At 41.3% G+C, this 22,940-nt stretch overlaps 1 protein-coding gene across 1 annotated transcript in view; it reads right to left on the bottom strand.

Moving 5' to 3' along the window:
- GALNTL6 (polypeptide N-acetylgalactosaminyltransferase like 6) overlaps positions 1 to 22,940 on the bottom strand; it is a 2,683,170-nt gene that overhangs the window by 1,556,768 nt on the left and 1,103,462 nt on the right. The window lies entirely within an intron of this gene.

The raw sequence follows: 22,940 nt of genomic DNA, 5'->3' as shown, positions 1-22,940 counted from the left end.
TGGTTTTACGGTTCGTTTTTATCTCCATTTTAAGGATATCCTGTTACCACATTTATTTTCTTTGATTAACTCCTTTGTTGCTCAGGGAGAGTCCCAAGGTTCTTTCACACAGGCTATGTTATGCTTAATCCCTAAAAAAGATAAAGATCCTTCCCTTTGCAAAAATTATCGACCTATTTCTTTAATTAATACTGACTGTAAAATTTATGCTAAAGTTTTGGCCTCTCGCATTAATAAAGTTATTCCTGACCTCACCAATATTTATCAATCCGGGTTTGTTAAAGGTAGATCACTCACGGAACCTCCTGAGGCACAGCCGGGAGTAGTTAGTGTTTTGCGCAGCTCCTCATTTTTAAAAATTGTATATCTACGCTTTTATCTTGCACTCACCTTCACTTCCTGCCACACGAGCGCAGTGTGCAGGCACCCCTCGGCATCTAGAACGAGCGCTGGAAACGGCCGAAATCGCCGATCCACTTCTCCCGCCATTGTCCTCGCTGCTACAGGGACACGCCCACTTCGAGGCCACGCCCCCTGCAGCCCTACAAATAGCGCGCTGATTACTAGCGCGGCAGATCACTCACGGAACCTCCTGAGGCACAGCCGGGAGTAGTTAGTGTTTTGCGCAGCTCCTCATTTTTAAAAATTGTATATCTACGCTTTTATCTTGCACTCACCTTCACTTCCTGCCACACGAGCGCAGTGTGCAGGCACCCCTCGGCATCTAGAACGAGCGCTGGAAACGGCCGAAATCGCCATTGTCCTCGCTGCTACAGGGACACGCCCACTTCGAGGCCACGCCCCCTCACTGTATAAATGTGTATCTACCGGAAGCGCAGCGGACGAGCGCAGCGGGCGCGCCGATTGCGCGCCGAAGGCGCGCTTAAGGCAAGCTCGTCTGCGCTCGTCCGCTATCATGACGCGACCGGGGCCGGTACCCCTGCCCGATTCACCAGCACTACCCCCATATTCCATTCTCGGATCATGTTGCTGTCTCTGAGACCCTCTCCTTGCCCCACCTGCCTCTGGTCTATCCCGAACGCCCAGAACCACGTTTATGTATGTGATACCTGCCAGTTCTCACTACCCTCTCTGGACTCAACTCATGGCCTGGCCCCCGCACGTTGCTCTGCTTCTTCTTCTGGAACTGACCTTTCTTTCGCCCTCAGAGTGGCACTGATTAACTGCAGGTCTCTGAACAAACATGCTATCGACATCTGGCAGTCCCTCCAGGATAACAACTGGGATCTGCTTTTCTTAACTGAAACCTGGCTGAATGAGACCACTAACCCCACTATCACCCTTGCCATACCGGACGGCTACAGCCTCGCCTGCGCCAATAGACCTAACGGTAAACAGGGAGGTGGAGTTGCCTTAATCCATAAATCTAAATGGACGGCTTCCTTTCCCACATACGACCCTATTGACTGCATAGAGGGTCTACCTTTTACTATCCATCTCTCCTCGTCCACCTCCTGCTCTGGAATACTTATCTACCGCCCTCCCCATTCCAACCTCTCCCACCTGCCGGCCTTGACGGATTACATCATTCAGCTTAGTACGCGCTACACCAACTTCACTGCTCTAGGAGATTTTAACCTCCACGTTAACGATGAATCATGTTCGCACAGCAGCAATTTTATTTCTTCACTGGCGACCTGCAATCTAGAGCAAAAAATAGATTCCCCCACTCACAAAGCGGGACATACCCTTGACCTGATTTGTTCCAACCTACCCAGCATTTTGGTAGCCTCCCCCATCCCGGTCATTTGGTCAGACCACTTTCTCATCCCTTTTGAGATCATTATCTCCCGCTCTATCAGACCCACCGTCGCCCTCAAAGTATCAGGCAGAAACTGGAGTCGTATCACCCTTGAAACGTTCCAGAAATACCAAAATAATTCTCTACCCTTCCCAGTATCTGATCCGGATGGTGGTATTGACCATTTTGATGCCTGGATAGGCCAAGCCCTAGAGGCTATGGCCCCTCTCAAACCCATCAAAACCTATCGGGCCACACCTACCGCACCCTGGTATTCTGACCTGCTTCGTCAGAAAAAGGCATCATGCAAAGCCCTCGAACGCTCCTGGAGGCAGAACTATTCCCTTGATAGTAAAAACATCTACAAAATAGCTCTCAAAGAATACCGCAGAATGATTGAGGATCATAAAAGGGACTTCCTGGCTTCCAGAATTAAACATGCCAGTAACGGCGCCAGGGAGATTTTCAACATAGTCAGATCCTTCACGGACCCCAGCACTCTGACTCGTACTCATCCAGCCTCCCAATCTCTGTGTGATAAACTTTCACAATTCTTTGAGGAAAAAATCCAGGCTATATACTCCTCCTTTCCCACCACCAGTAGTGAAGGGTCGGTTGAGGAATCTACAATGTATCCGCCACAGTCACCCTCATTTCTAGAATTTGCAGAAATCTCTGAGGATGACACACTGGTAGAATTATTCAATTGTAAATCCGGCTCCCCCAAGGACCCACTGCCAGCCAAACAATATAAAAAACTGGCACCCCTGCTCAATCCATTTCTTAACCATATCTGGAACCAATCCATAAGAACGGGTGTTTTTCCCGCAAAATGGAAACATGCGTCCCTAGTCCCCATCCTTAAGAAACCTGATCTTGACCCTGACAACCCTAGTAACTACAGGCCCATCTCCCTCCTACCTGCCCCAGCTAAGATTCTGGAAAAACTGGTGCACGCCCAGCTTGCTAACTACATCGAATCCCATGGGCTCCTGCATGACTCTCAGCATGGCTTTCGGTCGGGCCACAGCACGGAGTCGGCCCTAGTCGAAATGGCTGACTCCGTGAGATGGACGATGGATCGAGGCTCGAGGGCGGTGTTAGTGCTGCTGGATCTCTCAGCAGCATTTGACACCGTCTCTCATAAGATCTTGCTGAGAAGGCTGAGAGACCTAGGCTTCGGCGGTACAGTGCTGAGATGGCTCTCTTCTTACCTGGGTGACCGTACTCAGCAGGTATTCACCCCTCCCTACACTTCCACCGCTAGACCACTAAAATGGGGAGTTCCTCAGGGCTCCTCCCTGAGCCCGCTCCTGTTCAACGTTTACTTTTCCCCCCTGGCTAAACTGATTGCGCAAACTGGGATTAAATCCACCTCCTATGCGGATGACATTCAGTTACTCTTTACTTTTGATACCCCTACTGCCTCTGCCTTCGACCCACTGAAAAACTGTCTAAGAGACATCTCTAGCTGGATGGACTCCAATTCCCTCCGACTTAACGCCGGAAAGACAGAGATTCTGTTTTTTAATTCATCATCCCCTCTTGATTCTAATTTATGGTGGCCGAATGATCTCAGCCATGCCCCCACGCCTAAAGACTCGGTGAGAAACCTGGGAGTGCGTTGGGATAATCATCTCAGTTTTAACGCCCAGGTTCAAACAGTAGCAGCATCCTGCTTTGCTAAGATCAAGACAATTAGACGGCTCATCAACTACCTACCGATGGGCTGCCGTAAGACTGTGGTACAGGCCCTAATAATATCCCACCTGGACTATGCCAACGCATTATACCTTGGCATCACAGCAGGCCTATGCCACAAGCTTCAGACTGTCCAGAATGCTGCTGCTCGGCTGGTGGAGAGAATTCCCGCCAGACATCACATCTCCCCACACCTCCGTAAACTCCACTGGCTCCCCATTTCCAAAAGATGTATTTTTAAGGCCATGACCTTGGCTTTCCGGGCCTCCAAGGGCAAAGGCTCGGCCCACCTAAGAAGCACTCTGAAACCGTATGTCAACTTCAGGACATTACGTTCAAATTCCCTACTTCTGCTGGAAACCCCCAGATTTAAACGTACTCGCGCAGGAGGGAAAACATTCGAGGTCTGTGCCACTCGGTACTGGAACAACCTTCCGGTTGCATTACGAGCCTGCCAAACCGAATTAGCATTCCGAAAATCCCTGAAAACGCATCTTTTCCCCATATAATGCTCCTTAGTGCCTAGCCTCTAGTTCCATGATTTATCAGCGCCGGGACGCCCCGTTGGGGCAGCTGCAGCGCTCTACAAAATACACAAATAAATAAATAAATAGATCCATTACTGACAATTCGAGAACTTTCCTCAACATTATTCACTTGGCCTCAAAGATGGACTCCCCAATCGCAGCCATTACACTGGATGCTGAGAAAGCGTTCGACAGAGTCTGCTGGGATTTTATGTTTGGTGCGTTGAGGTGGCATGGCTTTAGCCCTCCTATTATTCATTATGTTAAATTATTATATTCTGCTCCCTCTACTTCTATTTGGGTTAATGGGTCTCAATCCCCTTATTTTTCTCTGCATAGAGGTACCAGACAAGGTTGTCCTCTTTCTCCTCTTCTTTTTATTCTTGCGTTAGAACCCTTCTTGGAAAAAATTCGACGCTCTTCATCGTATACTGGTTTCATATTTCAGAACATTGATATTAAGTTTACGGCCTATGCAGATGATATTTTGCTTTATATTTCTAATCCGTCCACTTCCTTACCTTCACTCTTTTCCTTGTTACAGGAATATTCTTTGGTTTCTGGTTATAAACTCAATATAGATAAATCTGAGGTTTTACCACTTAACAAATTTTGCCTTCCTTATATGTTCCAGGGTTCAGGCTTTGAATGGAACTCTGGTAATATTAAATGTTTAGGAATTCTTTACGCTAACACCATTAGAGAAACTGTTAAACTTAATCAGAAGGATATAGTTAAAAAGCTCTCCTCCCTAATAGATAGCTGCTCCCCCCCTTTTTTTATCCTCGTGGGGGAGGCTAGCCACTATTAAAATGATGCTTCTTCCTATTGTCAATTTTTACCTTTCAATGCTTCCAATCTCCCTTCCACTTTATTTTTTTAAAACAAACAACCGTATTTTTACAACATTTTTATGGAATAAACATAAGGCGAGGATTTCTCTCTCCCGTCTTCAGCAGCCCAAGGATTTAGGTGGAGTTAACTTCCCCAACCCTACTCGATTTCACTCGGCCTTTACTTTTAAACAAATCTGGCCTTTTCTATCTGATTTGTCTGACCCTCCTCTAACAGCCTGGAGCGCTCTAGAACTTGCGCAGCTTTCGCCCTTTTCGTTTGTTACGGCTACCCGATTAACTCTTCCTCCGCAACGTTTTCTCACTCCTATTTTCAGGCACTCTAAAGCACTTGCTCTTTCTGTTTTTCGTTCTTCCCTCTCGCAGTTGGTGTTTCATTCCTCAATCCCAATTTGGTATAACAAATCCGTAAAGATCAACCGCAGAGCACTTTTTTGGAAAGAGTGGATTGATAAAGGCATTATTACTTACGATCCCTTACTTAGCAATAATACTCTGCGCGATTTCTCTGACATTTGTGCCTCCTTTCAATTTCCAATGCACACTCCTCTCAGTACCCCTTGCTTAAAACTTCTTTAGATCTCTTTATCTCTCATAGTGCTTCCCTCTCTACTACTGATTCAACCACTTTCCCTTTGCCAGACTTCTCTATTCCTCTTAAAGCTGCTGCTATCTACAAACTACTTTCCTGTTCTCTTGTTGAAAGAACCAAGTCTAAACTTGAACTTTCCTGGGAAACGGATCTAGCTCAAGAGTTTCCCCTTCAGGTTTGGAATTCCTTGTGGTCAAAGTTGCACACTGCTTCACGTTCTGCCAGCACCACACAGACTTTGTACTTTTTTTACAACAAACTCTTTTTTACCCCTTCGGATTTATATCGTTTCAAATTAATTGACTCTAAAGAATGTTGGTCTTGCCCTTCTGCCAATAGTGACTTTTTTCACATGTTTTTTCATTGCCCGTTGGTTAAATCCTTTTGGTCCCGTATTTGGTCCAAATTAAACGAAATATTAGCTACTGACCACACTTTTGAGATTGTTCATATCTTCCTGGGTGGTTTGGCTCCTATATGGAATGTTTCCAGTAATGTACGTAAATTTATAGATTTGTATATAGCCATCTCTCTACAGATAATTACGACCAATTGGAAAGATACTTCAAAGATCTCGTACAATGCTTGGTGGAACCTATTATGCCACCACCATCGGCTGGATCGTGCTTTTGCCACCACTGTACCTCTTTTGATCAAAAAAGATTTGTTATGGTTGCCATTAACTAACTTTCTCTCTCAGATTGTCCATTGAATAGCTTGTTTTTATTTCTCTTTTTGTTCATGTTCAACATACAGCTTCATCTATTTAATACATGCATTTTTTAGCTTACGATAGTTACATGATGTTTACCCTGTACAATGTTTGCCTTTCCCCTTTCTTTTCCCTTCTTTCTCTTCTCCTTTTCTCCTCTACCCTCCCTGCCCACCAATCAAAATCTTTAAAATGCTTTTCCCCTAAGTATATTCCCTATTTCTCTATTGGCATTTGTTAATATTGTATGATTTCACATGTATTCTATTGTTCTATTACATTGCCTTTGATTTCCTCTGTAATGATGTTTTACTTGGCTTATGATATTTAATAAAGCTTTCTAAACTTAAGAGAACTCTCCATTAAGTTTGCTGTCAGCATAGCAATCATTGATATCAGGTATAGATTTAACTTCAGCTTTCCCAAATACAATTTATAATACACTAGGACAAAGCTGCAGAGATCTCGGGTTTTCATACTTGTAGACTAGAGGTGTGGAAAGGAGACTCGTGGTAGTCTTCCAGGAATTAACTAACAGAAACATGTTTTTACAAAGTGCTTGTAGGTGTTACCCTAATAACTTGGGATAATACTGTAAACACATCTCTGTGTTCAGGTTAAAATGCTTTTTTTTTAATGCTACCATTATTCACAGGGTGACAGATCAGACCGCAACACTGGCCCACTAACCATACATAATAGTTTTACAGAATACGTTATCACAAAATTCAAATTTTGCTTTAATTTTCTGGTATCAAAACGTAAAAGAATGCAACCAAACACATATCAAAATTGGAATATACTACATGATGTCCTAAATACATCTAATATAGTAAATGTAGTTCTACACAGTGATGGCTGTTCATGCTCTGAGGAGACTGACGAGTTGAAAAAATGCAAGGAGGAGAGCAAGAAAGGACAATAAAGAGCATAAATGAAGCAGAGGGTTTGGAGGGGAAGTAGTAGTTTATGTTGACAAGATAGTGAGCATTTCTTCCAAGGATAGTGGTTATAGGGTGGAAACTGTGATGAGAAAGTGTCACAAGAGCAGTAGGTGAGGAGAAAAGAAAATGGTAAATGCAGCACAGAGAACGTGTAAGTTGGTAAAAGGTACATGATTTATATAAAGTAACATAAAAGAAATAAAGTAGTTTTGATCTATTTATATATATACAAAAGTGAAGACTTATTCTATGTGAATAAGAGAATGCGCTATTGAGAAAACATAATTAAACTAACAGAAAATATATTGCTATGATCGCTGGCAATATTGAAAAAGGGGCAACATTTGAGCAGTTTATTCAAAGAGTACTCATAGCAAGATATGGAGAATTATCTGTCAATTTGTACCCTTTTCCAGACTCAAGAAACCATACACTGTAATTTACAATTGTGGTTCAACTAACGGGGGAAGCAGTTATGATAAGGTCAACATGTCTTTAGTGGTTAAAATCTGGTAATGCTTGATAGGTAAGAAGTGGGGATGTACTAGAATATTAATGACAATGGGAATTACTAAATTAAAAGATGCAAAAAAGAAGCAAGATGCTCTTGAACCCTTGAGCTGTAACAAATATAACTCCTATCAAGAATTAGTGGAAGGTAGGTGACAGAAATGGGTTCTCTGTTTGGCAGAGGTATGCACCATGTCCAAGTAGGGACCACCAGTCTAGTTTGGGTAAGTCCATTACATCCTAAATTAACCGGTGCTTACCCTCTGGTAGCTTGGCACAGAGCAGTCAGGCTTAACTTAAGAAGCAATGTGTAAAATATTTGTGCAACTATTAAAACAGTGAAAACACAACACAAAAACAACCACACCAGGTTGGTAAACTAGAACTTAATTTCTTGAACACAACAAGACCAAAACAACAAAAAGCCAATAAGTAGAACAGGAGTTATGAATTTTTACAGATTAAATTGAAATATAGTGGTTAAAGGCATAAAGCACCAACTGGGGACAATCGGTCGTGCTGGACTGAGTCAAATCTGAAAAGTCAAACTGACCACAATGGAGCATGGGTTGAATACAGAAGCCCCGCAGGCCCCACTGAAAACAATAACTTTCTGGAGGATGTGTCGACATCGAGGTGCAACTGCATTGGTTCTGAGTCATGCAGTTGGGTCCCGCGTCATTGTCAAACCTCCTTGCAATGAAGGCAGTGGGTCGTCGATGAGCCTCACAGTCGGATCCAGCGCCATCGTTGAACTCCTTATAATGAAGACACTGCATCATCGTCGAGCATCGGAGTCGGGTCCCGCGTCCTCATTGAACCTCTTTCGATGAAGGTGCTACGTCGTCGCTGAGCCGCGCTGTTGACACTGTGTAGTCTCTGAAGAGGCAAAGTGTCAGAATCTAAGGCACTGGTTAGGACTGGTGCAAAAAAGGAAAGGTGTGGATTTGGGCAGAAAACAGCTGCAAACCCGCTTCTGAAGGCTCAGAACTGGACTGGCACCACTTGGCAGAGCGGGACTCATAGTTGGCAGAGTCCAGAAGCTGAAGGAGAGTTTAATGAAATCTTTGATGTCCCTGCGACTTCAGAACAGGAGGCAAGCCCTTGGAGTCACTTTGTTCTGGGTATGTAGAGATTCAGGTCCAGTCCTTCTCACCACCAGGCAAGGGGCAGCAGGCAGCAGGACAGGCAGAGCAGGAGACCAGCAAATCCAGCAGAGTCCAGCAGAGTGTCAGTCTTTCTTCCTGGCAGAGTGCCCTCAGGTTCAGAGTGTACTGTGTTGATGGTAACTGAGGTCCAGTATTTATACTTTAGACCACTGGTTCTGGAAGGTGGGAGAAGCTTGTAGACAGTGGCTTTGAACTACAGGGAATCCCCTTCCTCTCCTGCCCTGTCTCCAAGCTGGCTGGAGTGATAATACCAGTGCAAGTGAGGCTGTGCTTAGCTCCGACAATCAAGCCAGTTAATGGCCCATTAAGGCCCATCAAGTCAAAACTAAGTTTGTGGCTCTCCAGAGGGAATGCAAAAGGCCCAGCTGTCACCCACCCCAGACACGTATTCATAGACAAGCAAAAGGCGCAGAATGGTTACAGAAAGAAAATGGCAAATTTCTAAAAGTGGCTTTGTTAGACTTGCAACATAATATCCAACATAAGTTGTGATTTTAAATCGTGAGTCTACAGACATAAAACTTGAAGTATCTAACATTTCCCAATTGGAAATTACACTTATAAACTGTAATAAGGTAATCATAGTGTTACCCTATGAGAGAGATAGGCCTTGCAGTAGGGAAAAATGAATGTAAGCGTTTATCTCTTTATCTTTATCTTTATCTCTTCTTGTGGAGAATTGTGGCTCAATGGTTAGAACAGGCAGACCTTGATGCAGAGCTCTGGCCAGGGACCAGGGTTCGATTCCCGCCTCGGGGGGTCTCGGGCTCATTAATTCCTCTGACTGGATATTCTCGCCTCAGTGCCTATTCTAATCATGGGTCCCACGCTGCAACTCTGGGCAATAGCTTGCTTAGTCTCCACAACGGCCCCCACAACGCGAGGGATGCCTGGTTTCACCATGGGGGTGCCCAGGAGTGGACACTTCACAAGGAAAACCAGGAAGGGTTCCCTTGCGGTATTCGTACAAGCGCCGGGAAACCCACTGCGGGTAGCTGTGCGCTGTACAAAAACATTTACATTTACAAAAACATTTATCACTACCTCAAAATGTAAAGGCTTAAACAAACATGTCCAACATTTTAAATACTCTGCACCCTGCACCTGGGACTGCCTAGGGCCTACCATATGGGTGACTTATATGTTTAAAAAGATAGGTTTAAGCCTTGCCGGAGGGTTTAAAACTGCACACACACAGGCTCTGCAATGGCAGGACTGAGACATGTTTAAAGGGCTACTGAAGTGGGCGGCACAATCAGTGCTGCAGGCCCACTAGCAGCATTTGATTTACAGGCCCTGGGCACATGTGGCACACTTTACTAGTGACCTATAGGTAAATTAAATGTACCAATTGTGGACAAACCAATGTTACCATGTTTTAAGTAGAGATCACATGCACTGGTTAGCAGTGGTAAAGTTCCTAGTGTAGTTAAGCCAACAACCACATTATATTCTGCAAAATGGGAAGGAGGAAGGCAAAAAGATTTGGGAGTGACAATGCAGAAATGACCAAGTCCAACAGTAGGGTTGCACCACGCATATGAATAACAGCAGAGCATGTGTTTCTATAAAGAAGTGCTCTGAACACAGTCAACAGTAATAGACTGTCTTTTAGTAGGATATTTAACCACTGTCTTCAGATTTGAACTCATAAAGGCAACTGATCACTCTCTCATAATGGAGGCATTCACAGGATTGAATGCCCGTCTTTTGATGTGGTGAGACAGAGAACAGAAAATGAGTCATAGGTTTTACAGTGTAATGCTCCTCTGCACTCCATTCTACAAATACCCATGCCTATTGTTCCTCTCCATACTACACTACATACAGAGCATCACACTGTTATTTACTTATTTACTCACTCACCCACTCTTTTATTCCATCGTCAGGTTCTGAAATGTTCTCGTGCTCCCTTCTCCAGGGATGTCTGCAAGGCCCTTCGCTCACTCAATGTAACGTAACAACATTCTCCCCTGGCAGTACAAGGCCCAGAAACCATTGCTCTGCATCCTCCCCCTACATACAAACAACACTACTCTGCAACCCTCTGAATTGCACTTACTCGCTAATCCAAGATAGCAGAACACCACAGCATTTCCCACTATCAGCCAAGGATCCAGAAATGCTAGAGCCATATGGGCAGGGGTCTGCACCCAGTATCCCTCCTTTTTACACAGACACATTACACTACTACTAGTGGAGAAGTGTGGCTCACTGGTTAGAGTAGGCAGACCTGGAAGCAGAGGTCAGCCCGGGACCAGGGTTCAATTCCCGGCTCGGCTGCGTCTTGAGTCCATAAATTGTCCATGGACTTGATAATTCTCACTCCAGTGCATACTCGATTCATGGGTTCACACTCTGCGACTCTGGGCAATAGCTTGCTTAATCTCCTCAATGGCCCCTCGCGGCGGGATGCCTGGCTTTCACCTTGTGGATGCCCTGCTGGGTTATCTCACAGGGGAATACCAGGACGGGTTCCCTAAGCAAGCGCTTAGAGACCGGTTGGTGATTTGCGCTATATAAATATCTGTACATTTACATTTACTCACTGCACTGACTGTCTTGCTCAACAGAAGTTAAGACAGCATAACATTATTTTCCCTTAGCAGCAAAAGACACTGAAACCCTTAACCCACACAGACAAGAGAATATCCTTCATGCTTCTCCCTCCAAAGACACACTACACAATTCTTCTCTGCCCACATTTTAACATAGCATCATTCTCTCATAGCAGGCAAGGTCCCTAAAATCCTTTAGTCAATTGGGTATGTACATGTGGTTCTGCAAACTTCTACCTCACAGGAAACCTCTCTGCACTGCACTCACTATCTCACTCAACCTCTCATAACATAACATCATTTGGTCATAGCAGTCAGCCCCTGAAATCCTAAAGCCAAAAAAGTAGGGTTCTGCACCCTTGATCTTCCTCCTCCCGAGACGCAATCTACCATACTGCTCTGTTCTCTAGTGTGCTCAGTCTATCATAAACAGAACACAATGTAAATAAGAGAAAGTACATCTGTTTGCATGGTGACCCCATTTTATGTTTACTGACGCTGTGCACTGGAGTACTTCAGTCCAGTCACGAAAACATGTGTTATGACACTTAAAACATGGTAAAATTGACGATTCCCCAAATGGCATTTTTATCTTTCCAGTAAGGCCACAGTATATGGTGTGAGAAAATATGACAATGGCATACAAAGTTCAATGTCATCTGTAGGGTATGCCCAGACATGGGTCCCTTGCTCACTTTGCCACTGGATTCAAACTAGTCTGGCTGATGAAGGATGCTACCCAGAAACCGGTACCAGGATGCTTGTTTCTGGTTCAGGGAAGACCTGGCATGTCAGTTCGGGCTGCGCTTTTCCCATGAGGCACAGGGTCAAGACTGATTTGCATATAGCTGGGTCAGGACTGAGTTGGCGAAGTGAGCTAAACAATGGTGATGGATTCAATCCAGATCTGTGACTGTTGGTGAGTGTCTGAAAAGTTTCAGCGCTCCGTCCATTATTTCCTTTTGTTTGATCTGTAGACTGCAGCACCTAATGTGCTGTTTACTAGCCTGAACAGGAAAACATGGCTCCTGGCTTACTTGTATAGCTTGACACCTGCATGTTTTAAATCTGCAGACAGACCTGTCAAATATAGCTTTTCTGCAGGAGGGAAACACTTCTTTTAAATATGAAGTACGACACACCTAAGTAGGCCTTATAATCCACAATGTAGGGTGCCTTGTATTTAAGAGTGGAACACATCAGACTTTAATGTTTACATGTCCCTACAATGACTTGCCCCTAACAGCAATTTTCACTGTTAGGGATTTTAGCTAGTTTTATGAAGAAAAACATGAAGTACAGTTAAGATGTTAATCCTGAAAACTGGGTTTGAATCAGAGACAATTATATCACTGTTATTAATATTTACTAAAATCCAATTAAATTATGAAGTTGGAGGTTCGATACATTTATAGGAATAATAACTTTAAAAAAGTTATACTTTTCCTTCCTGAAGTGCCTGCATGCTAATTAGCATTCGATTTCCTGCAACTGGCCTGTCAGCGCAGCAGGCGGAGGAGATTTAGAGTGAAGCCCCCTCTTACTCCTATAAGGCCCCTGCACAGTTTTAAATTGAGCAGGGTTCATGAAACCACCAGCTTTGTGTTTCTATGAACACTGCTGGTATGCAGGTCAACTCTCTTTGCCTTGTCTCCAGGCTGATGATGACAGGAGGAGGAGGGGTCTGAGGGGATTGAGCATGATCCAGTTACAGAGTACTATTAAAACAATACTCTATAGGTGGATGACTGGATTGCTCATGTCTGAAGGGGTGTAGTTTAACTACGATCTTCTCACACACATAACATCAATTTTATTTACCAAACATACTGTGCTTGCCTCAAGCAGCATTCTGGGTAGATTGATTAGAACAACTGTTGGAAATGGCCTTTTTTGCGTGTTCACCCCCAAACTATTTACCTTCCTTCACCCCATTTTGCTGAATTTGCTTTTGTTGACTTTAGCACTCTGTGCACATTGCCACTGCTAAACATTGCTAAAGTGCCTGTTGTCTCTACTTAAAACATGCTAAAATTGACATGTTTGGCAGATTTAATTTTACTTGTAAGTCACTTGTATAGTGGAATACCATAAACCCAGGTCCTGTAAATTAAATGTTACCACATGGGCCTGCAGCACTTATTGTGCCACCCACTTAAGTAGCTGTCTAAAACATGTCCCTGGCCTTCCAGTTCAGCCAGAGGGCAGTGTAACTCTGCCATGGCGACATGACATTTAAACCCCACAGCCAAGACTTAAACTCCCCTTGTAATATATCAGTGACCCCTAAGGTAGGCCCTTGGTGGTCCAAAGGGCAGGGAACTGTGTAATTAAAAGTTTTAAATACTACATGTTCTGGTAGTGAAAAACTCCCAAATAATTGAATATTTAAATAATACTAGTTTGTAAATGTTATTATTTGAAATCTATGCTAACTAGTGTATTAATATGTATTACAGTTCATCAGCAATCCCTCCTCCTCCCAGAAGCCAGAGTGGTATGAAATTCATGAGGTGCCTGAAGAACTCTGATGAATAAGGCAAAAGCAGTTGCTTCTTAACCCCCATCCCTTTTCCCCCTTCGGGTTCTCCTGTTCGATCTCCTTGTTATAAGTTTTGAGACGAGGGAAGTCTGGTCAGGGCGTTGGGATTTTAGTATCTCTGGCAAAACCTGATGTGCACAATACAGAACAACAGAAACATTGTTGACATTGTGCTAACAAATCAACTACAATACACAAACATATACTATGGAATGATGGAGATGAAATGAGCATAAAGATAACACTCCACAACTACACAGCATTGCATCATATCACACTGACTTGCATTGTAATGCTTGTATAAAATACATTATCCTGCCAAGTACAGAACCACTCTGCTTCAGTCAAGAGAAAAACAAAATCTTTTGGCACAAACACCCACCTACATTACACACCACACAGGTATTCTAGATTAAAGTCATTTTATTCTCACACTGATCAAAACCATTTGGAATCTTAAAACAGTACACACTTCTATTATGCCATACTTGCAAGAGAAGACATAGAAATGGGGAACACAGTATTGAACACCAAAAATGAAATGGCTACCCACCTAATAGAGATTAGAGAAAACAGAAGCACTAAAGAAGGCGACCTGGTTTATGGAAACAAAAAGAAAAAAGAGCAAATGCTTATACATCATGATTTGTGCTAGTATGCTTGCACTTCCCATTTAAACTGTGCTCTATTGATTTTACCTGCCTCTTTGATTTTGTGCTACTTTACTATACTTGTCATTCCCATGTCTTGACCTTTTTGCTTTAGTTAATCTTTTCTGGGATTCAGGTCGACATATTTCAAATAGAAAACAACTCATTCTAGAGTTGATTAGATGGGAAATGATAATGACAAAAAGACTTCACCAAAGTCAAAAAAATTATTGCTTCAGCAAAACGATGGCTTGTTTAAAGTTTCTTTTACCAAGATAATATGTACGCCAAAGCCCCAATGTAGCTTAAATTGAAGTCTTAAACTTAAACAATTCGGACAAAATATTGGGTAAATAATACGGAGGCATATAAATATCCGTTTTTTTTTATATACTGTAATACACCAATACCGTGATGCAGGAATATCAATTTTCTAATGTAAGTGATATTTAAGTTAAAAATATCTCTGTTGAAAATATAATTTACAAAAATATCTATCTTGTTTATATCGTTCACAAAAATATTGTTGGAAAGAAAATTGGTTTTAATTAAATTATGCATTTTAGTGTATGATTTAATTTTATATGTTATAAATTGTTTGTATACATATTGTTAATGATTTTAAATATAGTTTGCAAATTGTTAGTTGTTTTAAATTTTAATGTTATTGTTAATCGTTTTTTGTAGTGTTATAGCAGGTTGTGGGGTTTGTAGGAGTGCAAGGTGGGACATAAATTAATTATAATAATACATTCATTTTAAATTATTATGAATTATTTAATTGATAGTTATGTAAATTGTGTGAATAATTTATTTTTTAATTACATTTTAGGTGTGAGGTGTGGGGTTTGTTGGGGTAATGGGTGGAAAGTACATGAATTTTAATTAAATAATTATTTGTAATTTTATTCATAATTTTGTGAATTGTGTAATCAATTTATTTTTTATTTTATTTTTGTTGTCTGTTATGGGGTTCGTAGGGGAAAAGGGTGGGAAGGCAGTTAATTATAAACAATTCATGTTAATAATTTTTTGAATTGATGCTTATGTAAATTGTGTAATTAAGACATTATTTAAGCTATATTTCTGATAAAGGGTGGGAAGGTAATTAAATATAATTCAATATTAGTTCATTATTAATTGTTTAATTGATAATTATGTAAATTGTGTAATTATTATCATTTGTGAGATACATTCTATGTGTGGGCTGTTGGGATTTTAGGGGTACAGAGTGGGAAGTAATTAAGAAGTAATTATTAATTTGTTGCTCATTATTTCATTGATAATGATGTAAAATGCGAAATTATCATATTTGTTAAGATATATTAGGTATGTGTTGTTTAGCTTGTAGAGATATAGGTAGGGAAGGTATTTAAGGAATATTAAATGTAAAATGATGTATTCATTTATTAGAAATTGTGGTATTTATTACATAATATGTTAATTGTGTTATGCTTTTTAATTTCAATGACATTTTAATTGTTGGCTGGTATGATTGTGAGAATAGTGTGTGGTATTTTAATTAAATTAATATTATTTGTTTTAATTGATAATAACTATTAAAATATAATTATATAATTTGATAAATATTTGTGAAAATTAGACATATAACTTTCAAATTTAAATATTCATATTTTTTGCTTCTTAATAGAGTTGTTCACATATGTTATTTGCTTGAAGTGAACTACTCTCTCTACTGGTGCAACAACTAGATTGGCAATAGTTCATATTACCCCTTCTAAGTCCTACGCTTTCACAACTGTTGCACAGACTGGAATGGGAATACTAAATTTGACCTCCCCTGAGTCCATCGCTTTCCCTACTGTTGCACAGACTGGAGAGGAAATACTAAATTCTACCCCTCCTGAGTCTAATGCATTCCCTACTGTTGCACTGACTGAAGTGGGAAATGTAAATGTTTCCCCATTTGAGTTCTACTGTTGTTTACATTGGAATGGGAATAATATAGTAATTATTTATATAGGTTATTTTTAATTAATATTGTTTAAATACATAATAATATAATCTGCTTGTGTATTTTATTTTATATTTTTATGTATATACATTTATGTAATTTGTAAGATTTTTAGTAAAACATATTTTTATATATTGTTTACTTTTTATGTGTAACTAAAATGGAAATATTTGTAATAATTTGCAGTTTATTTGTTGTACTTTTTTTATGTGCATGTAAATCACCAAGGGTGCCAATTTTTGCCCAGTCTCCATCTGTATCTACAGAAAAACAGCACTCTGTGTAGTGCTTAATGCATGAATTTATCCAAAATACTTCGGCAGACATAACAGCGTCAACGTGTTTCGACTCCCGCAGTGTCTTTCTCACAGTCGCAAGAAAGGCTCTGCAAGGGTCGAAACACATTGACGCTGTTATGAAAAAAATTATCTATTTGTGATCGATAGTTTTGACACAATATTATGGTATCACAATAGTTATTCTTTCGATATTGTGTCAGTGAACCTGATATAGCAGCACTTAAACCATTAGCAATATGAAATAATCATCAGATTGCACAAGCTTCCTTCTAGAGTGGCACATTTCAAGAAAAACACTAGACTTGCATTCCTGTAAAACAGATTAGCACATTCCCAGTAAAAAGAGCTTAGAATATTTTGCCTTTAAGCAAAGAGTATGTGAATATTTAGGGCATCATTAGGATGGCGGGCGGACTTTGTCCGCCCGCCATCCCTTCGTAGAATGGGACCGCCCACCATAGGTGCGGGGGTCCCATGGGTGACATTAGGATGCGCCTGCCACACTGGCGGATGCATCCTGCATTCTTGACATTGCGGCGGGCGGTGCTAACAGCACCGCCCGCCGTAATGCCAAAAAGGCATGTCGTGCAGTTCCATGCACAACGTGGCAGGCACCGCGTGGTGCCTGCCATGTTGTGCATGGAACTGCAGGGGGGTACCATAGTTACCCCCCATGTGCACCCCCACTCCCCAGAATCCCTGGGGGCCGCCTGCTTTTCCACCACGGAACGGCAACACTCTGCATGCATCATAATATGGATGGCAGGGTCTACCAGACACCGCCACCATATTAACTGCTTTTCCACCCGGTAGGCAATTGGGTGGATTGCCTACCAGCGGAAAACTGGCAGCTGATCTTTCCATCCGCCGGGGTCCCCACACCATAGTAATATGGCGGGGGGGAATTGGCATGCGGGTGGGCACAAATGTCGGGCGGATTGCCACCGCCATGCGGTGGTGGCAATCCGCCCGACATGCTAATGGGCCCTTTAGTTTGACTATTTTGATAGGAACAAAAGAAAACAAATGTTGCGTTGCAATCAGTGAGCTCTGGCACATGCCATGTGTCCGTCCCAATTATCAGCAAGCCTGAAGCTATCAATAATGTGATTTTAAAATTTTTGTAATTACAATAATTCTTCTACTTGATTTTTTTTTTCCTTACAGCTTCTTCACAATGGGTATAATGGTTCGTGGAGGGTTTAGATTAGGACAGGAAGAAAATGGCATTCAAGCAAGTTCGCAATTGAGTGTATTAGATGTGAGCAATGAATACGGTGCTACCAGGTCAGGGGAAACAAACCCAAACAAAAACCCCTGCGAGTGTGTAGGTCAGGACCCACACTGCAAATTAGAACCAAGTCCTTTGCACACGTTTAGGGTATTGGTTTTAGTGTAAAAACCACTATTCAAAGTACTTTTTGTGCAAAAATTATGGAGGTCGACATCAGGAGTATCTTTGTGATGATTTTTATATCAAGTTTCTTTGATAAATACAGAAAGAAACCAGCCGACACGTGTTTTGTCACTAGGGAGTAATCCTGTGACTCTTCAGGGCTGGAAAGACACAAGGCATAAGGTATAATACAAAACAAATGAGAACAAAAAAATGACGCATGAGAAAAGAAACAAATGTGAGGTGAGGACTCGGAAAACACCCCTACTCATGTGGAGACCCTATGGCAGTAGTGCAGAAAGTACAAAAAGTGACTTCACTGCACACAAAAGAGAAGCGTCTTGTGAAATGTAAAATATTATTCTTTTAGTAACTAAGGAGGAGGCAAAACAACATAAGGAAAACTAACTACATCATGCCGTATTGAACACGCCTAGCAGTTGAGGGATGTATTCAAACATACATCCTAACATGGTGTTATTTAGTGCAAATGTGAGTGGGTGCATAAATAGTGACTTCAATGGGTTTGTGGTTCACATCAAGATATTTTTGAAGATATGTACAGAAGTCCGAAATGATTTAAATAAAAAATATAGGAAGCATCACACAGGAGCAAAAAAACAAAAGTCATGTTGTGTTGATAATATACCTGTACTAAAAGGTCTGACAGTTATATGTATAGAGAAAAGAGCACCAATTAGAAATCCTAAGCACACTATGTGATGGATAAAACTAAATGGTCATAAATAAACATTTGTTACATTTCATATTAATGTTCATGAAAAAATGATATACATAGAGAAAGGAGCACCAATTAGAAACTCTAAGCACACTATGCAATGGGTTTAACAATAAATGGCAGAATCTCAATGTGATCTATCGATAAAGGTAGAGAGCAATATCCAGAGTCTGAAGCTCGACATCCTTAGGTACCAATATGATAGTGGTGAAACAATAAAGAGAAACGGTACAGCATAATGAAATTGAGAAATATACATGTGAGCTCTGTGATGGGTATACAGGAGATGACAAAATGGAGACTAGTACAGCAAGATATATCTATAAACTCTATGTGCTAACTAAGTGATGGGTACATGGGAAGTAACAGAAATTTTGAATGTGACACCTCAAGAGGTATACTGGTACAGTTACAAGTCCAAGGTCGGGAGATGTCAAGTCCCCAGAAAGTATTGTAGTTCATGGTCGATGTTCAAGCCGTGTTTTACTGTATGTAGACACATTATCCAAGTTGCCTCCAGACGTCTCAATCTAAGTTTGCGATTTCCACCCCTGATGCTTGGTTCTGTTATGTCTATTCCAAAAAATGTCAATCTTTTGTGAGGCCCTTGTGTGGGACAGGATGCCACATGCAAAGTTATGGGGTATCTGGCATCTCCATTGTGCATCGCCCTGACATGTTCAATGATTCGTTCCTTCAAGGGCCTTAAGTGCTCCCAACATATTGTTTCTTGCATGTGCATTCAAGAATGTATACAACATATTTAGTGTTGCAGTTTATGTTGCAATTAATGTTGTACTTTTGTTTATTGAATCCAGTGAAATCCTTGGTGCCATTAAAAGCCCATTTGCAAACTCCACAGCAGCCACATTTGAAAAAACCTTTGGTGTGTGGAGTAAGCCAGGAAGAATTTATAGTGGTGCGTGGAACAGTGGGGCTGAGTTTGTTTCCACGTCTGAAGGTGATCTGGGGTCTTGTTGTTATGAACTCTCCTAGCGTTTTGTCAGCTCGTAAGGTGTCCCAGTGTTTACTATGCTTGTCTCGTTGTTCGAACATGTCAGGGCAATGCACAATGGAGATGCCAGATACCCCATGGGTTTGCATGTGGCGTCCTGTCCAACACAAGGGTCTCACAAAAGACTGACATTTTTTGGCATAGACATAACAGAGCCAAGCATCAGGGGTGGAAATCGCGAACTCAGATTGAGACGTCTGGAGGCAATTTGGATAATGCGCCTACATACAGTAAAACACGGCTTGAACATCAACCATGAACTACAATACTTTCTGGGGATTTGACACCTCCCGACCTTGGACTTGTAACTGTACCAGTATACCTCTTGAGGTGTCACATTCTAAATTTCTGTTACTTCCTATGTACCCATCACTTAGTTAGCACATAGAGTTTATAGATATATCTTGCTGTACTAGTCTACATTTTGTCGTCTCCTGTATACCCATCACAGAGCTTACATGTATAATTTTCAATTTCATTATGCTGTACCGTTTCTCTTTATTTTTTCGCCACTATCATATTGGTACATAAGGATGCCGACCTTCAGACTCTGGATATTGCTTTCTACCTTTATCGATAGGTCACATTGAGATTCTGACATTTATTGGTAAACCTATCACATAGTGTGCTTAGGGTTTCTAATTGGTGCTCCTTTCTCTATGTATATAATTTTTTCATGAACATTAATATGAAATGTAACAAATGTTTATTTAAGACTGTATAGTCTTATCCATCACATAGTGTGCTTTGGATTTCTAATTGGTGGTCTTTTCACTATATATATATATAACTGTCAGACCTTTTAGTAGAGATGTATTATCAACACAACATGACTTTTGTTTTTTTGCTCCTGTGTGATGCTTCCTATATGTTTTATTTAAATCATTTCGGACTTCTGTACCTATCTTCAAAAATATCTTGATGTGAACCGCAAACCCATTGAAGTCACTATTTATGCACCCACTCACATTTGCACTAAATAACACAATGTTAGGATGTATGTTTGAATACATCCCTCAACTGCTAGGCGTGTTCAATATGGCATGATGCAGTTGGTTTTCCTTATGTTGTTTTGCCTCCTCTTTAGTTACTAAAAGAATAATATTTTACATTTCACAAGACGCTTCTCTTTTCTGTGCAGTGAAGTCACTTTTTGCACTTTCTGCACTACTCCCATAGGGTCTCCACATGAGTAGGGGTGTTTTCCGAGTCCTCACCTCACATTTGTTTCTTTTCTCATGCATCATTTTTTTGTTCTCATTTGTTTTGTATTATACCTTATGCTTTGTGTCTTTCCCAGCCCTGAAGAGTCACAAGATTACTCCCTAGTGACGAAACACGTGTTGGCTGGTTTTCTTTCTGTATTTATCAAAGAAACTTGATATAAAAATCATCACAAAGATACTCCTGATGTCGACCTCCATAATGTTTGCACAAAAAGTACTTTGAATAGTGTTTTTTACACTAAAACCAATACCCTAAACGTGTGCACAGGACTTGGTTCTCCTTCACAATGGGGACATCAGCAGCACTTTCTCCAGACTCACAAAACCACTCACCTACTTTTTAAAATCTAATTTGAGAATAGCTAAAAAAGTGAGAAGGTTCTTTCAAACATTTGTAATACCCACACAGTAATTGTTCTCTAGTTGTTCTCTTCATTTGCAGAAACAACTGCTAGGATATTTTCAAGAGAAACCACATGGTCATGTGTATGATTTCAAATTTGGAACGGAGGCTGAAGCCCTTTTGGACAACGCAGATATTAGCTGAAGTTCATACTGGCTGCTTTACCCTTTGATCATTCGAGTACATTTGGAGGGGGGGAGGGGAATAATGGGCATTCAGCATTACTGCCAGTAAGCCATGTGGCCAGCAGAGAGGTGAGGTCTGCCATCATACTGAAGGAGTTTTCTTGGGAGCTACTTGCTTTAGGAGGCCATTATTGCATAACATACTCTACCACTGGTACAAGTATAAATGCTCCATTGTTTTATTCATGTGGCCTTTGCTTGGTTATTGCAGCTGAGCCGTTTGGAAAAGAAATGAAGGGCTTCTTTATCGATCAGGTGCAGTTTCTCACAATGAGCAAAAACTTATTTCTGCACCACTGCATGACAGTTTTTAATTTCCCACTTGACTTTCACCTTTTCACAGGCTTAAGCATTCATTAGATTTTTTTTCTAATACTTCACTTTACTTGCTCTGACCTAATTTTTCGACAGATTAATAAACAACTTAATTCGTTTTTTCCAGCACATGTGATTTATAGAGCTAGTATTCTCCATCTCGACCCACTATTTAAACAGCTTATTCTACGATGCCATTTGTTCAGCACTTACGAGTTATTCAGACTTTAGGTATTGGGATTAAGCAAGTACATTTTCATAGCAAAAGTATTCCAAAAACAATTTGGAGCATCAAAGTAGGCAATACTAAGGTTGATGTTAACATTTTTATCCCCACTGGTGTAAATTCTTCATACAAAAATTTCTCTAGGAAAATAGACAAACATACTTTGCAATAAAATACATTGTTTTCCTGCCTTCATGATGGCAAACCAAACTGTAGCCAAATATTTCAGAGCGAAACCTGAAATTCAGAGCGAATTATAATCCGAAATTTTTTTTAACAATAAGGGCCCGATTATCATGTTGTTAGGAAACTGTCCTGAACGAATCGGTTCCGGAATAGTTCCCAATCGAATCGGTCCTGTGAGTCTGGACAACCAATTACGATGCTTCCCAACATCGTTTGGTCAGATTCACATTGACTTTAATGGGAGCCTGTGTTCCGAACGAGAACACAGGCTCCCATTGAAAAAAGGGGTGGTTGGGGAAAACCTTGCACCCTGTGGCGGGCACCCCATGGTGCCTGCCACATTGGGCATTTTTGAGGAAAGGCGTCCCTTGGGTAGCCCCACAGGCTACATTCGTAAGTCTCAGTATGAGTGGGGGCCCGCAACGGGCCCCCAAACACAGATTCCAGTAGCCGT

Source organism: Triturus cristatus, chromosome 2_2 (genome assembly GCF_964204655.1).
Source record: "Triturus cristatus chromosome 2_2, aTriCri1.1, whole genome shotgun sequence".
In the NCBI taxonomy this organism is placed as follows: domain Eukaryota; kingdom Metazoa; phylum Chordata; class Amphibia; order Caudata; family Salamandridae; genus Triturus; species Triturus cristatus.
Note: the sequence above shows the minus strand (reverse complement) of the source record. Positions and strands in the feature narration are given on the sequence as shown.